A 14333-nucleotide genomic window follows, 5' to 3' on the forward strand; every position below is an offset into this window, starting at 1 on the left:
AATATGAAGGGCTACAGGCAGTTAATTGCTGCTAAGAGGAGGAGAATAAATCTTCTGGGCCTAGCTCCCTGATAATTGAACCAATCCCAAGTAGCCATCTCTAAATATGTATATACAAATCAGCAACAATAAATATGTATATATAAACACGTATACATTCATACATTATACATTTGTAACAATAGTAACTAAAGAAGAAAAAAGTCAGTAATTCAAGGGGGAGTAGGGAAGGGACACTGAAAGAATTGGAGGGGTAGAGGAAAGGGTTTTAAATACAGTTTTCATTTATTAAATTCTAAAAATAAAAAATAAGAAAAACAAACCCTAAGATTAAAAATGTCCCCTCCCCCTCCCTAGTTTATCAGTCCAAGCCCAACCTGAATTTCGTAAGCCTGCATAAATGGCAGCTCTTCTGACCTTCAGTAATCTTTGAACTAGCTTGCAATGATCACTCATCTCTGAATCTTTTTGAGGCTAAAAGTAAAATGTCAAAGACTTGATTGTTTTTATGTTTGTTAGCTTTGTCATTCATCTACTTATGTTGCACATATTTGTGGAGAACCTACTATGTGCCAGATATCTCTAGCTTCTTGGTGCACAGCAGGAAGCCTAATAGACAGTGCTAACTTTTCATTGTGCGTAGCAGCCAATAAACCACATCAAAGGTCACACAGTTCTATAGTTATCACATAAGGAAAAAAGCTAACCAGGGAGAGAACAGATGCATGAAGTCACAGTGAAGATATATATGGGGGAAGTTACAACATAAATACTGTCTTTAGTTATCTCTTTCTGTTAAAGTATTGTTGAAAAATCCTTTCTAAGCAAGAATAAGAAAAGTGTCCGCCAAGTCACACAGTGATGGACATTATGCAAGTATCAATAAATACTCAGTAATTAATTCTTTTAGTTCTCTGCTACTGCAATTATAAGTAAGCTATTTTTTTTTGCCTCTGACTTATATTCTCTGATGAGGAAGAGTGTAAAAGGTCTTAACTCTGCTTCAAGAACAACTGAAGTGCTTTGGCGTCTGAAGTCTTAGATTTTGAATGCACCTCTACTACTCATTAACCGAGCGACCTTGGCCAAATCAATTTCCTCAGCATGGCTTTTATCACTTGCAAAACAGCAATAATTACTCCAGCCTCACAGAACAGAACCAATGGATTCTGGCATGCAGCAGCATTTCTAAGCTATTCTATGTTATAACACTGGTGGCTATTAGTATTATGAATGAGGACTTTAGAAGAAAGAATTTCCTAGAGTGTTCACTTAGAAGAGAGGGACTTGTAGAAGGAATTATCGGCCAGAGAGAGCTGAGTTAAGACACTAGCTTCAGGAACACATTAATAACATTTCATAAGGTAATATTTTGAGATTTGCCCAAGGGCTTTGACTAATAAATCTAAAGTCGCCAATGGTGAGATGGAATAAATGTCCAGAGGCTGTACAGTGTCTGTTCCCTGTCATTTTATCCTCAAGTGGAGAAAAGCAATTACCTATACCCAGAAATACCAAGTCAATCAGGCCTGACATGGTTACCGGGAACTGGGGGCAAGCTGCATACTTTCGTCTCAATAACTAACTGAACATGTGCTTCATTTGGGTGAGATCATGTATATTTTTATGGCTTATAGTTAACTCTGATGTTCCATAGTCCATGACACACACCATTACGAACTGTTCCACACAACCTTAATCTTAATCTAAGGCTGGTTACACTTCTACTTTGCATTCTGCATTTAAGAAATAATATGTCCCCAGAAGTATTCCAGAGTGCATTTGAACATTGGTATATTGTCTGTTTATTCTAGAAGCTTCCTAGAGTTAACTGGAGTACTATAAAGCGCAAAGACGGTTAAGATGGGCAGGAGCAATGTTTGTTTTAATCACTCAGCCATTGCAAAGGGCTGTGGGTATTGAATTATTGAGATTCCTTTCTGGGACATGCAGGGGAATAAAAGTTTAAAACTAAGCATATGGATTAAAAAATGTTCAAAGGGAACAAAAACAACAACAACAAGGTATTGTGCTTGTCACAGGACCCTTGTGTGTGCTTACTCACAGCAGAACAAGAATGGCTCTGCTGTGCAAAAACCAGGCAGCCAGCTGCAGAGGCAGGGGGATGCTGCCACTACAAATCAGAGTAGTACTATACTCAGTGGTAATCACTTTGAGATAATCCACTCCCCCAACCCCCAACTCCAGGCTGGTCTTTTTTTTTTTTTTTTTTTTTTAGTCCAAATGGTTCTTTCAGTGGACCATTGGGAAACTGAACATTGAGCCAACCACACAATTGTCACGGGGATAAGTATTCCAGATGTTGGGACTCAGAGGTTAAAGTGGGTTTTGTTTGCATTACTGACAGACACCTTTCTGCTTAAATCAGAGAGACTCAGGGGTCTGCAGGAAGTGACACACAACCTCAGAGGTGTTTATGCCCATGCTCTGTAACTGCCTCGCACTCCACGCATGGTTGTGACTGCAGAGACATTCCTGGACATGTGTTCCCAGGCTTAAGAAATCTCCATAAACTTTGCCATAAATCTAATGGCAGCTAAACGTGAGAGTTTCTGTTTTGTTATTATATATCTTAATCTTCCTTATGGAACATCATTCATGCCATAAGGAAAAGAGAAGAAAGGCTTTGAACAATAAAATCAGCAACATGTCTCCCCAGATCATGAAATAGTTAAGAACAAGAGAGCCCCTGAAAATGATTACAACCAGAATGTGAAGGAAGCCCTTCTCAAACTCATTGTAAAAAAAAAAAAAAAGCGTCTGGCAGGCTGCCGCTGCTTAGAGGCCGAGTCTTCTCTGATGGAAGGGTTGTAAAGGCATATGGAACCTTTGCTTTTACTATTTGTTTCCTGCAGGCAAGAAAGGAAAAGCGACAATAAAAGCCCAGCCCAGCTCTACTTAGAGACTCCTTCCAGAAAGCATGTTCCTGTCGGTGAAACTATAAAGATAGATGTTGGGCTGATCACCAAGTTTTCTTATCCAGTTAGAGATGAAAATTATTACATAGATTGAAAATTATAACATTTGACCATATATAATAAGTGTTTTTAAGTCAGGAAGATACAAAAACAGTTATTGGCCAAGGCTGATGGAAATGATTTTATCTTGAGGTCTGGCCTCGATGCATGTGGACAAAGACCGAATCAAAATAGGTCAGAAAAGAAATTCTGGATACATACAAAGAGTCAAATATATTTTTGTTTATGACATATTCTTTTCAAAATTGGCAGGAAAGGTTTTCAACAGAAAAGGGAAAAGAACACTATTCAAGACATTGAAAAATGGAGAGAAAAGGGGGTTTTGTTTGAAACAGGAAACCCAGGAAGTGGAAGAATAAACACTGACAGAAATATTTGCTTCCCCCTACCTAAGGGAGGCTCTAACAGTGAGCTGGGTCACACTAGACTCCTGGATGGCCTGAAAGCACCAAAGTATTAAGTGACTGTGTAAAGTATTAGTCAAATGTCTATGGGTAGTCGTTAGCATGTTGAATAAGAAACAGAGAACCCGCATGCCTGCTATCAAGAGGCAACCCCTTCCTGCCACCCGCTAAACAGTAGAATGGCACTTCTGGGCACTTAGGAGAGTAACACAGGCTCAGAATGCAGGAGAGCTAGGCCCAAGTGATATCAGCGATTCTCCTCAGGCTAGTCCTCCTTCCCCTGTTCATCTTCCACCGCCTCTCCTTCTTTCTTGATGGTGGTCCTGGAACTGACTTCCCAGAGACCCTAGGACCTCTGCTTGCTAAGCAAATGCCCCCATCCCGCCCCCATATGATTTATTTCTCAAACGGGAAAATTAAGTGAAAGCCAATGTTCTGAGCATCAGTGCACACTCTCAGGTTCCTTGCTACCTCTACAGTCTCGATCTTTTGGACACCAGATAACCGGCTAGCTGTTTGAGGGAAAACCAGTCAAACTGTAAGAAGTGTTTGGTGGGCATCAAGCAGTGAGAGCTGTATCTAGGAGCCAAGTTCCAGATAACGTTTCTGCTTGCTATCAACAGCTTACTGTTTTAGGCTTGCCCTGCCATCTTTGCCCGCCATGGTGGTCTGTGATCCTGTCTAATCAGAGCTCAGAATAAATCCTTCATCCCTAAAATTTGTTATATTAGATACCTTGTCCCAGTGGCAAGAAAAGTGCTCAATGCACTGTACAAATGAGAGGAAGGTGTTTGGGGAGGAAGTGGAGAGGGAAGGGGAGGAAAGGGAAGCAGGAGAAAAGAGAGTTGAAAGAGTTCAAGAAATCCTGGGCTACAGAGTGAGTCTGAAGACTATACAAGAAGTCTCCAATGATGTTTCAGAAAACAAACGTCTAGAAAGGGGAGCTTTAAGGATCACATATCCCAAACAGAAGATGGGAGAATTATACTGGACAGAAAAGACAGGGGTATTTAGACTTTAAGAATATGTTAAAATAAATTAAAGGTCACTATTAAGTGTTAAAAGACAAAATTAAACAAGCTTCAAAAGGTAGGAAGATGTTAAGTGGAGAAGATGAAAAAGATGGAAGATGAAAAACAAAAACTAGAATGTCAAAGAAGGCCAACATCTCAATAATAGGACCTCTTCAAAAGGAAAATGCACACAAAAACAAAACCTTCAGGAATATTTTACAGAGCTCAATGGAATGAGTTTTCACATTCAAAAGTCCCACCAACACCCCAAACCAACTCAGAAAATGAAGACCTGTATATATCAAATATATGGTGACAATTCATAGTGAGAAAACCAGAGAAGACAAAGAATCTATGCACAGAATGGCATCTGTTTCTCTAAGGTAGTTCTTTCTGAACAAACCAAAGGATGTTCTCCTGAAAATGACAAGACACTTTCTCCCCCCACCCCTTTTTTTTCTTTTTTCACTCAATAAGGCACTTTCTAAACTCTTCTAATAGAGCCTACTCCATAGTTGACGCTTCATATGTTGACCCTTTGAATAGAAGCTCTCTCCAAGCCTCTGAGTCGCTATTCCGAATTAAGGCTTGCAGTAATGATCATGTGCGCTTGCAGATTGGGTTAATAACAGCCAAGTGCACAAAATCTGTCGGAAACAAAACCACAAAGGTCTTGTCTTTGATATTTTCAGATGTCTTCAGGTTTTTTTTTAAGTGTTTCAGTGTGACACACATTGTCTGAGAGGAGGAGAGGGAGGGACTCTGCGGGCAGCTCCATTATCTATGCCTCATTGTTAGCCTGGGGAGAAGATATCATTTACCCTGCCACCTTCATGCCTCTTGGAGAATCAGATAACCTACTTGCGCTTTCTAACCAGTGAAGAAATCTGGACCCTCCAAAGAGGCCGCAACTCCCTGGCACTGATTTCCTGTGCTACACCAGTCAGGCTTTGAAACTATACACGATTTCACAGAAGTCCTTAGGACAGAAGTCTGGTAAAAGATGTGGATTCAGCCCAGGAGCATCAATGACAGAGATTTTCCCAAACTTGACAACCACTCTCTATTTATTGTCCTCTGTCTTAATTATTCTTGTGTACTCTATGGTACTCAGTTTACTGCTTCAGTGAGTGTCTGCACAAAGGGAGAAGATGGGTACCTGAAAAATCAAGGGGTTCCTGCTAGCAGGATGTCACCTGACTGCTAAGACCTTCTTGGATGACAACATGGACATTTCCCAGGATACAATTGTATGGTTGGTGTGATCCCTAGGCTAGAGACATCACAGGAAACCCAAAGTAAGTGCTGATTTTACATAAGTAAAAGTTAAGGAAAGGGCATAAAGACAGTATTAAGAGAAAAGGGAAGCAAACAGAGTCACAGCTCTCTGGATACATCCTTAGGGGAGATGCAGGAAAAAACCTCTCTGTGCTTACCCCTCTCCCAGAAATGTTCAGAACTGAGGACAGGTCATCAGAATGAACAGTCCTATCATCGCAAATAAAACTGCATTATTCATTGGTTTTTATTGTCATGACTATTATTGAGTTTAATTATTCATTATTATGTTTCTCCATTGTTACTGTTATTGATGATACTGTTTTTTAACCTCATCGTAAAGCCACTTCCCTTAATCAGTCACTGTTCATTTTCTGTATTCTGTTTCTGTGGTTTGAGGGACATGATTTTTTTTTTTTTTTTTTTTTTTTTTTTTTGCCACTGGCAGCAGGGATAAATTAAAAGGAGAGATACTAGAAAAGGAAAGCTCTCTCAGGGCCTGGAGCATCATGCCTGACAGAACTCATGTCTGTAGCCCACTTTGTCAGGATACTGAAATAGTGGCATGTGTTCTGGGGAGGAGGGACACACCTGCAGTGAGCACTGATCCAACAGCACCAGGTCCTTCTTTCAAGTCCTTAAAAAGATAAAGTTGACAAATGTACATTATTTCCCTGAAAATATTTCTTCCACTTTCTTCCTATTTGATCATGGTTAGCTGTTGAGTATGGAAGGTGTGTGTGTGTGTGTGTGTGTGTGTGTGTGTGTGTGGTGGTGGGTGTCTTCTAATACCCAGCTGTGAAATCTACTGAGAATCTAAAGGTTAGAACAAATGCATAGGCAAAGCAATAACCTTACAGATAGAAATATTGAGCTTCAGAGAGGTCAAATCATCTGCCCAAGGTCACACAGCAAGTGAAGAGCAGGTCTCAAAAGAAAAAGAGTGCTGAGTCCCAGGGAAGTTTTCTCTCTTCTCCAACCAGTATTTTCCAAAACGGTCTTCTAAAAATGACAGTGATGAAAACCAGGATTTAAAATGATTTAAGCATTATCACAAAGCCTCTTTCTGCCAATGTCAGAAAAAGTCTTACTACTAAATTGGCATTTCTCTGAATAAACTGGCATCTCCCCCCCCCAAAAAAATCTAATCTCCAAAAAGTATTACAAATATTGCATGTTTCATTCTTACAATTTATTGTTAGTAGATTGCATTAATCCTCATAAAACCTATGATAAATCAGAGATCTGAAGGATGCTGAGTCATACTTTGCTGGGTACTGTCAGACAAGGACATGTAAAGTGTGTCAGGTGCTTTGGGGGATGAAGGCAGCCTTTAGTTAGAGCTCACAGTCATGGAGGCTAGCCTCCATTTCCTCCTGACACCTCTACAAAACGTCTTGGAGAAGTCACCCACTTCCCAAAAAGCACCCCCCTTGCCCACTGCGGGGAAATCCCACAGAGTCTCAGTTTAGTTCATACTTTGTGTCTTGTCTCTCCTGTAAGCCCATCCCTGCAGCAGGGTAAAGGCTCACTAGGAAGTAAGATCCAGACATTCCTGCTTCAGGGTCTAGCTGAGTTGTGTTTGCCAGAATGCATGCTGAAAACAACTCCACTGAGTCTTGATATTTCCTGCTTCACCAAAGCCACATCTTGCAGATAAACAAAAAGAAGAGGCTGAGGGTGGAACAGGAGAAGCCTATTAAAGATGACACTTCTTTTAATCAGCAATGGATTCACCATCCCTCACAGTGGAGGCACATAGCAAGTCAAATGATCGGCTCCAGCTCTTTGCCCTTTGTTACCTGGCTGTTTTTGTCAAATCATCTTGCAATTCTTCCTGCAGAGGAAGGGGAGAGCTCAGCTGACCTTTGGACTAGCAACCTGGCTTGCTTCAGCCTGCAGGATCTAAGTAACAACTGCACTGAGTCAGTGTCAAGCTCAGGTCAGAAATACTTTCATCTTCTACTAGTTTCCTGGTGTGGATGCTGTGGCCACAAGGAAAGCATTCCTTGAGAAGCCTGTAGGCTTAGAGTTGTCAAAGCCTACTTTAATAAGAGTTATTAAATGCTTCAACCTCCTTTCTAGCTGACTAACCAAGGTGGGGGGGGGGAAGATGGTTAATATGATGACATGGGGGGATGTGGACCTGTTTAGAAGCAGTTCTTTGGGGCAATTCCAAAGACAAATCAGTAGCAGTGGCTTGATCCAGAAGAAACTGCAAGGCCCCCCAAGTCGGCATAAGTCTGGGGAAGCAGCAAGAATCATCCAGAAAATCATGAGAAGTCCTTTGCTGTATTTCTCTCTACAATGTCATGACAGGCAATGATCAGTGAAGACTAGCAAAACGTGGCAAGGAGAATCACTGCAGAGTATCCTTTGCATCACACTCCCTCTCAAGCATCTGCTCCAGCAAAACATCCTCTCATAAGACAGCTTCCAGGAAAAAAAGATCACATGACACAACTGTGTCTCTAAAGAAACCAGAAATTTCCATGTCAGAAGCCATTTACCGTCCAACCTGGGTCACAGGGTGAATGAAGGCAGCTAGAGGCCAACATGTCACAAGGAGCTGATCCCAGCTAATTTCCCTGCAGAATGCAACCAACCAAGAGATAAAAGAGAAATAGATTCTGATGCTCTATGTCCATGGGATCTGGTGGTCACTGATGCATCGATGGTCACATGGTAAAGAGAAGAGGTTGTCTGTTTGTTGCGATGCTGGTTGGTTTTTTTTGTCATTTTTGTCCCTACCTGGACTCGCCTGCTTCAAGGAGAAATAGAACCACTTTGTCACCAGTGGTTCCTTTTCTTAGTGACACAAAATCTTCAAATGTTCTTCTAGTAATGAACATTTTAAAATCTCACCAAATATTGTTCACTATATCTTCATTTAAGGAATTGTATTTTCATAGCAATGAGTACAATGCAGTCTTTAGAATTTATGGGAGAAGAAAAGGCTGGTGGTAACTTTTCTAAGCACACAATTCAATCTCTGGGGAGGAGTTATACGACTTGCCGAGTCCAAAGTTTATGCAATACAAACACTGACAAAGGGCCAGACCAAGGAACAAGAAGGGAACAGATCTTGTTGATATTTTCAGCTTGAATTACTGAGGACGGAGAAGATAGCAACAGAAATATTAAAGTGAAAAAGTCAATCATTCTCTCCCCCTTTCTCTCTTAAGGAAGAAAGAAAGTGGCCTAGGAAGGAATGAGGTTGTGGAATATTCCATAGCTTGATGGTGAAGAATGAGCCTGCACGGGATGCACAGAAGAAAGGGCCAAAAGAGTACCATGAAGACAGAAGTATGACAAAAATATCATGGAAGATGAAGGAAAGGATATATGAAGAAGAAGAAGCAGGAAGATAAAAGGCTAGGAATAAATAGACACTTAGTTTATAGAAGTTAAAATGTGTGCTTGCTGGCAATTCACCAAATAATTAACTCATAGGAGAGAGACTAGTAAAGTAGACAGGTTAAAAAAAAAAAAAGGAAGGAAGGAAAGGACTAGGTAATGGGGAGAACCAGTAGAACTAGTAGATAACTGATAATTTATTTTTCTCCTTAGGTAATTAGAATATAAGAGCCAGGTGTGGTGGCGCACGCCTTTAATCCCAGCACTTGGGAGGCAGAGGCAGGTGTATTTCTGAGTTCAAGGCCAGCCTGGTCTACAAAGTGAGTTCCAGGACAGCAGGGGCTACACAGAGAAACCCTGTCTCGAAAAAACCAAATAAATAAATAAATAAATAAATAAATAAATAAATAAATAAATGATCTGGATAATTTGTTACTGCATGCCTACTTTTGTGTGGAACAGATAATAATTAAGGTGACCAGTACTATGCTGTTTGCCCATAATTTTATGTGTTGGGAAAGATGATAAAGTAATATCATCAGGTAGAGCAAAAGATGTAGCTGGAGAGTCCACATAAGAGAAGACCTTACTGTCACAGTAGGGAATGGATTATATATTATGGATTATATATATACCCAATGGGCTAGAACACTTCTGGGACATGACTGTCATTTAGCACTTACAGTTATAGGTAACAAATATCACCAAGAACTAGGCATGTTAAGAAGGTGTTTCATATATTATTAACCCATGGGCAATTTTTCTACCTTGTTCATACTATTAGTACCTTCTTAGAATGCAAAGATGAAGGCCATCAGAAGGGTTAAGTAATTTTCCAAGTTACAAACTAATAAATAGTCTATCTAGGATTCAAATCCCTGAGTCCAAGGTCCATGTTGGTTTCAGCATATTGTATTACCTGGCTTAAAGGAGGAAGGGAAGCTAAACAGAACAAGAAAGTGAAATCAGAGATAACTGTCAAAAGGTTCAAATTTAGTGAACCAGCAGTATTGGTTCATAGTCCCATATAATGAATGACCTGCAAATAACTTTATTGTAACATTGGCCAAGCGGTAGTTGGGCCTGCTGGATTCAATTCTGCAAGGAAAATGATAGGGAAAGACTGTGGCCTGCACCCAGGCATCAGTGAGAACAGTCTCCAGTGATTTGCCTAAGTGGTGAAGATTACTAAAAGCCCTGGGAGGCCTGGATCTTACTTCGGTTCCCCCCCACCTCCCCACCACCCCCTTACCCCGGCGTGCTTTGAAATATGTCAGTTTAGCTTTCACCTTTAGCAATGCTTACTCAGCATTAGCTCCGCGCCTAAGGGAAAACAAATTCAGCTGGCCCCTGCTACTTACATAACTCAGCCACTTAGGTGTGGGTTTCTCTGATCAAGAGCTAATTCTACTGCAAGTGCCACATAGATTGATGTAGAGATTCAATAAAACGGTGTATTCCTACTTTGTGAACATAAAGTATATACAAACAGCATAGATGCTGACTCTCCTGAGCACCCACATTCCAAGAGCTGGCTTGTACTCAACCCTCACGAACTTTTTCTCCTAGGCCTTCTCAGTTTCCCATTGGGCTCTCACTGTTACCCAAAAGAAACAGACTCTGAGCTCAACAGTCACTCTTGTTATCACTGGCAAAGCATGGTGGGTGTGCCAGCGCTATGAACATTTATGGAAATCCACCATACTTCACGTTCTGTACTACAGATACACCCATGTCAGGCTTGCCCAGATACACTGCTATATTCTCTGGTCTGCTGGAGGTACTTTGTAAACTGTGTCATAGGATGGTATGATGTCCTGCACAACCAAACCCTGCTCACCACCTGCCTGCTTTTGTACTCCTCTAGACCTAAATTCACTTTTAAAAAATATTTTCTTTCTTTCATTGTTTTTAAATTTTTTATGTATTTACCTTTATTTTATGTGCGTGGATGTTTTATTTATGTGAGAGTGTTAGATCTTGGAGTTATAGATACTTGTGAGCTGTCATGTGGGGTGGGTGCTAGGATTTGAACATGGGTCCTCTGGAAGTGCCCTTAACTGCTGTGCCATGTCTCCAGCCACTCCAACTTCTCTGTGTGTGTGTGTGTGTGTGTCTCTGTGTGTGTGTGTGTGTGTGTGTGTATGTGTGTCAAAAATAACAAAATAAAAATAAAAAGTAAGGTTTGTAATATATGACAAAGAAATGAAAATTCTGATTTCGTGACTATAAGTAAAGTTTTGCATACAAATGCAGCCATGTTCCTTTGTATACACTTTGGAAGTGGTGGCTGCTTTCCTGTTGGCATGCAGAACTCTGTCATGGTAACAGACTTCATTGACCTTAAGGCATAAAGTATCTAGCCACATGCAGAACATACTTGCCGGTTATTTTGCTTTGACTGACATTTTGTTTTTATTAGTGGTTTTGTTATTCTTCCCCAGAGTGAATGAAATAATAATGTATGGTATAGCATATATATATATATATATATATATATATATATATATATATATATATATATACATAAGTGTGTGTGTGTGTGTGTGTTATAGTTAGAAGCAAGTGGACACTAAGAAAGTACATGCAAGATCTAGGAAAGCAAGGGGTGTGGCTCACTCCCAGTCTTCAGGCCTGAGAACCAGAGTTGCCAGTCACTTGACCCTTGGGCCAAGCACCAATTCCCAGCTCTAAGAGTAAGGCTTCCTCCTCTTCTTTACTCTATTTAATCCCTCAACGAATTGCATCATGCCCACCCATAAAAGAGAGGACAATGTGCTTTACTGAGCTCACAAACTACTAAAATCTAAGCCCATCTAGAGTCACCCTCAAAGACTCACTCAAATAATCAGCCAAATTTCTCAGAACCTCATGATCTTGTCAAACTGACACCTAAAAGTCACCATCATCATAATTATGTTATATGGTCACTGAAAGTTGCTGTCAGTCAGTGGAGTATGATAGAGTCATTAGACAAGGACCTTTTGCTTGATGTTAGCTTTTATTTTTCCCGAGAGATAACACTGTATCATGTATCCATATGACGACACACAAGACAAAATAAGAGCAAAGCTGATTCTGTCCATTGCTCACCAGTTATGAACCATTGTTAGCACTTTCTCATTTCCTGGACCGATTTGCGGGTGATGAGGTCACGTTCTGTGACTGGTCTCACAGAGGTCACAGATGCTACATCAACTATCATTCTTGACCAGGTAGAGAAATCCCCATCTGGATCACATATTTAGCAAAATGAGGTCCAGTGTAAGAAGACAGAATGAAGGTCCCCAAAATGAAAGGAAGACAGATATGAACATGGGGGAACTGTGAGTCAGCTAGCTATTCCTGTGCTGAACTGGATCTGATACCAAGGAAGGTCAGAGTCCATGGACACTGAAACAGGTCTTAAGAATGTCTAATTATGGGAAACAACCTTATAGATGATATAATGGTACAAATGGCAAATATCAAATATCCTTTTCATATATTAGTCCTATATGCTGTTTTAACAATGTTTGAGATATAGTTAGAAGAATTACTTAATCACCAAGACAGTTTCCTCTTGTATGTACACACCTATTCCAATGTATATATGGGGACTGGAGAGATAGCACTGCCATGTAGAATGCTGCTGAACTGCCAACGACCCTGAATTAGGTTTTTAGCTCATGCCAGACAGTTCACACATCCCTGCAACTATAGCTCTAGTGGATCTGAAGCCCTCTTGTGGCTTCTTCAGGTACCTGCACACATGTGGCATGTGTACACAGGCACATGCCTATTCATAAAAAAATAAATCTTAAAAACTAGGTATTTACAAATAACTGAAAGGAAATAACATGAAAAAATAATTTGTTTTCAATAGAGTTGTTCATTATTCAGATTGCCTGGTGTCTATCAATATACAAGGTAAGATGTCTATAAGTTCTGTTAGCGAATGAAGTACCAGATCTTAAATCAGCAGTTTTCAACCTTTGGGTCATGACCTCTTTTCAGGAGAGTCACCTAATACCATCCTGCATAACAAGTATTTAAATGGATTCATAACAGTACCAAAATTACAGTTGGGAAACAGCAATAAAAGTAATTTTATGGTTGATGGTCACCACAACAGGAGGAACTGTATTAAGGCATTCAAGAGTCATGGCATTAGGAAGGTTGAGAAATTCTGCCTTAAATAAAGAGAGATTGATGGCTATGATTATGCATATCTATAATCCCAGCAATGGGGAGGTGGGGTGTTAGGAGGACCAGGAGTTCAAGTCTAGCCTCAGCGACCTGAAACCTTGTCTTGACATCAATAATGGACAACTAAGACTCTAAAACAGCATGACTTGTAATCATTAGGATCAGAGAAATCTAGAGTATCTGAAGTCACCATTATTTGAAGACTTACCTTTTGGTAAGTCAGACATGGCATGACAGAATATCTGTAGATTTTGTGCTTTGGGCCAGGGTGGGACTCATCCTCATTGTTCCCTTTTCCCTCCATTCTCCTTCACAAATGATGCTATCTCAATGTCTGAGCATTTACATCAAGACTCATTTCTTAACTGCTCAGAGACATGTTTCCCTCTTTATTTTCTTCAGTAACTCCCTAATTTCTACTTAATATATTTCTATCTAATCCTCTTTATTTTTAGTTTCAATGCCTTAATTTTTCCTACTTAGTGATTAATTCCCACTAATCCTTAGTTTTTATCTATTTTTACACTTACACTTTTTTATCTTCTGAACTTAAGCATTTTATCTTATTCTTTAATCACCTATAGTTTTACAACTTTAATGATCCACAGTTTTATCTTTTATTTTAAAACTCATTTGTTTAATCTTATTTTCAAACCCAACATTTTATTCTGTTGGAATCTTAATTCTTTTATATGCACTTTTACTTTATTCTCTGCATTTTTCCTCAAGGTTTGTTTTAATTTTTTTTCTCTAGAGCTCTGATGCTTTGATTTTCTTATTCTGTATTTATTTCTTTCTCAAAAAAAAAAGTGTTTTATAAAGATCTACACCATGAGCATAATGGTATGATGGTGGTGCTGATGGTGGTGGTGGTGGTGGTGGTGGTGGTGGTGCTGATGGTGGTGGTGCTGATGGTGGTGGTGGTGGTGGTGGTGGTGGTAGCAAAACTGGTACTATAGATCGAGTATCCTTTAGCCACAATGCTTATTACCAGAAGAACTTCAGATTTTGAATTTTGTTGTGTTGTGTTTGCTTGTCTATGTATCTGCTCATTTGTTTGTTTTGAGACAAGGTCTTACAATGTAGCTCTGTCT

The sequence above is a fragment of the Mus caroli genome, chromosome 10 (assembly GCF_900094665.2).
Source record: "Mus caroli chromosome 10, CAROLI_EIJ_v1.1, whole genome shotgun sequence".
NCBI classification, from domain to species: domain Eukaryota; kingdom Metazoa; phylum Chordata; class Mammalia; order Rodentia; family Muridae; genus Mus; species Mus caroli.